This window comes from Glandiceps talaboti, chromosome 17 (assembly GCF_964340395.1).
Source record: "Glandiceps talaboti chromosome 17, keGlaTala1.1, whole genome shotgun sequence".
In the NCBI taxonomy this organism is placed as follows: Eukaryota; Metazoa; Hemichordata; class Enteropneusta; family Spengelidae; genus Glandiceps; species Glandiceps talaboti.
In genome coordinates, this window is record NC_135565.1 from 6,669,122 (window position 1) to 6,673,919 (window position 4,798).

The following is a 4,798-nucleotide window of genomic DNA, read 5'->3' on the forward strand; positions in this document are numbered from 1 at the left end:
TTGTCTGTTGTAGAACCGACAATTTTATATATAAAAAGGGTCTAGAATAAAATATTTAGGCTAAAATTGTTCTGTTTCCAATATTTCTGTTCACTTTCAATAACCATTACAAGCATACTGGCGTTTTAAAGTTGTAACCAACCGATCCCTCACCACGACCTCCATTGACGTTTCATTTCAAAGAACCTCTCATCTAATTTTGGCTTGTGCCCATATCGTTGAATATATAATGCTTGAAATCAATTTTACATCACATTCAAGAATTGCAGAAAAAATTGAATTAGAATTCTTTTTCTAAAAAATCATTAGTGTTATGTTATAGAAGGCATGTATCTTTATTAACATTATGCATAATAGTGTAATCAAGGCTTTATTTAAGTATTTTCACTTGAGTAAAAAATGTATTCAGATGTTACTCCAAAACAATTTTCATCGTTCAGCAAAGGAAAAACAAGTGACCTAAGGGGTCTATGTCACTATGAGTCGCTGGAGGAGTAGTGACAACCATGAGGTCATTATTATTTAGATAGGTCATTGTATTTCGGGCTTTATGAAGAAAAATAAAATGAGTGAAGAATAATATAATACCAAAGAAAAATCGGGGAAAGTAATGGCAATTTCGAATGTTTTGACTCATATTTCGGGTACAGCAGAACCAGTGACCTTGACACGCGTTGTCGTGACCTCAGACCACTAAGTGACATAGACGCCCGTTGTTGTAACATAGAATGACAAGCGTAAAAATTCCTTATTTTTGGCTTATGTTTGATATAACAAAGCTTAATTCAGTCTGTGCCTCTATAACCCCATTTTTGGTCAAGCTGAATAACATATATTCCATAGACATTAACAGTTGTTACAGCTACTGTGGGTTTACTTTCCTGCATTTTCACGATAACGCCTTGTAGGATACTTGGTGTTCTCCCAGACATTCAGGATTGCATCCCTTGCACCAGACCATGCACCAGGACCTTGTAAACGGTACCAATAAGGAACCATTGGACCATACTCAAATGCATATGCAAGCTTTGGATCAGAGAACAATAACTTCCAGAAGTTTGGTTTTACACCGATGAATTCGGCGAGTTCTTCTTCATATGGATAAGGCATAACCTGTAAACAATTTAGTATAAGTAAATTCTGGTATGCAAATCTTTTTCGGAAAGTTTCATAAGACGGGTTAAATATTATCCATTCATCCATCCATACATCAATACATACATACATACATACATACATACATACATACATACTTACATACATTCATACATACATACATACATTCATCCATCCATCCATCCATCCATCCATCCATCCATCCATACATACATACATACATACATACATACATACATACATACATACATTCATCCATCCATCCATCCATCCATCCATACATCCATCCATCCATACATACATACATACATACATACATACATTCATACATACATACATACATACATACATCCATACATCCATCCATCCATCCATCCATCCATCCATACATACATACATACATACATACACCTATTCGCCCTCATATACATCCTACATACATCCTGTCATCCCTAGGCCTACATAATAATAATATTGAATAATAATAGCATTTATAGAGCGCCAGTATAACAGATTGGAATTGCTCAGAGGCGCTGCACAAATCTAAAAAGGTGAAAGGAATACAGAAAAAGGATAAAAGTTCAAAGTCACACAAGTTCAAAGTTCACAGATAAAACACTATACGAAAAGTCATATTTGACCATATCTTTCCACCGGGGTAAATCTTTAGCAGAGGATGTGTAAATGTGGTGAGTATGAGACGAAGTTCCACCTTTGACTTAATTTACCCCCGGTGATCTCTCACCTGGGGGTTGTAGACAATCAAAAGTGGTACCGCGTCTTGTACTACCCCTTGACAGAGATGGTGATTAGGTGGGTCACAGGTAGGATAAAGGTTGGGTAAAGGTGGGTAAATTTGACTTTTCGTATTGTGAAAGTACATCTCTACATATTCAATTGTTACCATAAGGAATATATTAAATGCAAAACGTCTTGCTTGAGATAATCGAAGAATAATCAGAATGTCTAATTATAATTCATGTGACAACGATATCAGATATTAATTGTCTTACATTGTACAAATTTACAAGCGATATAGATGCCTAATTACCAGTTGGTATTTTGTCCCGGTGTATTTTGGGTTCTGTTCAATATCTTCCATCATACGTCTTTTTTCAGGTAACACTGCTTTCTCAGTGAAGACCCTGCTGGCCCATCTTGATTGAATTTCCAATACTGGCCATGCTGAAGCAGGTAAAGACATCAAACCAATCACAGCCAACCTTTCTGGATTATCCAGTTGTACGGGAAACACGTACTTGTACAGGTTGACTTGCTTAGAGTCATCTAGTAAAGTGAAAAATACAACACTAAGATAAAAATGACCATACTAAAATTTATTTTACAACCTTAGCTAGCCTGCCTACATCACTGATTAGTGTCTTCGATAGCTCTTGACGTCGGAGATGAGTCCTCTAGACAGACCATACTTATATCTCCCCTCTAGTAGTTCTAGACTGTAAGTAATAGTAGTTGTTGATGCTAAATTACATCACTATGCTACACACATAAACCCTTCACGTGTTGACATCTATCCGCAGTATTCATTGCTCTAGAATTTCACCACCAGCAAACGAAAGTTATTGAGAAAAAAAAGAAGTGCAGAAAACAATAAAGGGGACCGTCACTCTAGGAAATAAGGTATTTCATTAAACTTTGGGTTCTGGAAAGTAATTCCATGATTTTATATCACATGCTTTTCACTGGGTTGCCAAAAGTACCAAATTGAAACTATTTTTACATCTGATTTTATGGTTCCGTCAGTGGAACATCATTGCCTCATGCACCTTGCCTTAGTAGAGATGAATATTTATCATATGCGATCAGAATATTAATGACTCCTAAGAGCTTATTTACTTTACATTAAAATTATGTTTTATGTTGCAATTGTTATCTTGCAATTTCCTTTGGTTGTTTCTCTAACTAAATGTGGAAAAAATAATCAACAATTAGAAATTACCATACAGCCATGATGGGTCGATAACAGGTATTGAGTATTTATAACCAGTTGCAAAAACCACCGCGTCAATGTTTTCCAAGATAGTGCCGTCTTTCAACTTAAAGTTGTTCCCTTCAACGTCTTCAATACCAACAACTGGTGTAAGTTGTCCCTGGACGATACGGTCTTGAATTTCATCATTTATCATCATTGATTTTGTTTCCAGTACTGACTGTGTGCACTGTGGGATACAAAAATGTTTGAACACACAACATATTTCACCCGAAGTTGATATCTTGTATCAAAAAGTATGAACACAATGGGTTTTACAGAAAGGATCCTAATAAGTTGGGGATATCTCTTTTAAAAATGGCTGCACGATTTATCTGGTCTGGATTACCCATACTCCAATGGGAATATCGGCTTCTGCACGTTGGGTTCGGGCGGAAGTGAGAGGTGTGGGTAATTCAGGCTTACTTAAACCATGGAAATATAAGCCAAGCTTAAACATTAAAATCTGGCTTTCTAGCTAGATTGGTGAAAATTGTCAGTCTAACCTCGTGAATCTTGGCCACTTATAAAAAGCATGGAGTCTTCAAAAAGTCGTTTGGCACACACATATTTGGCAGCTTCACATTTCCTTCCTATAGCAGGACTAACCACTGTAGGAAAAGGCAGCCCAGAGAGTTCATGCTAGATAATTCCCCGAAAAGCCAAAGCTCAAGGCAATGTAAGCATATATCTGTGTTGAATTTGAAATTATCACCAACAGCTTTCTAACTCCAGAAGGGGCTGATCTGGTGTATAAATCAATGAATGACATGCTTATTGACCACTTAATGCTCAGGATTTGGAGTGAACATAATTTAATCAATTTCTAAATACAGTTGAATATTAACGAATAACCACTTGAATGAAATTACACAACACAAGTGCCTGTCAATTTGTGTCAGATTACCGACACATTAAGTATTCGTAACTGTGGCTATTTGCATTTACACAGCTCTAAAAACATTATCACATCAGTTTTGATGTGTACATTACAGTATGATTAAATGTAAAGTCTTTTGGGTTAAAAGGGGCAAAAGGTGAATTTAGACATGTTTATGTGTAGTTTTTACTGCATATTTAAAAGGTACTCACATTAATGTACCCATTGAATCTCTCTTCACAACCACTAACAATTGCCTGAACTCAAACCCAGTATTTACATATAAATACTAAACTACCAAATTAAGTAATTTATGATATGTATAAAACAAAGTTCAGGAAATTCCTACTATGCAATCAACTGTTCTAACAATGCCTGAAGACAATTGTAATGTTATAGAAGGTATACAGCGATATCAACATTATACTGGAATGGGGTTTTATTTAAGTACTTTCACTTATCGAGTTACAAAGCTTATAAACACAGCAAAAAAGCACGATTGATAACTTACCTGTAATCCAAACAGCTGATAATCAGCAACCCTTGTCTTAAACTTGCTCTCCATTAATGCTGCAAACTTTGATGGAGATTTCCTGAAGTTTGATCTTGTAAACACCGTCATATCCCACGGGACACCATTTATGATACGTGAGACAGAGTTGGTACCATAACGTAAACTTAGGTATACCTGTGGAGAGGAGTTTAGATTTCTGGTTTCAAAGCATGATAAAAATGTACCTATTGTATTCAGTTACTTTTAACCACAACTAATATATCAAATATTCAAATTAGCTTACCTCAGAACCAGTCTT

At 35.8% G+C, this 4,798-nt stretch overlaps 1 pseudogene; it reads right to left on the reverse strand.

Moving 5' to 3' along the window:
* Positions 1 to 873: 873 nt before the first annotated feature.
* On the reverse strand, positions 874 to 3,263 carry LOC144448592 (flavin-containing monooxygenase 3 pseudogene; annotated as a pseudogene).
* Positions 3,264 to 4,798: the final 1,535 nt, after the last annotated feature.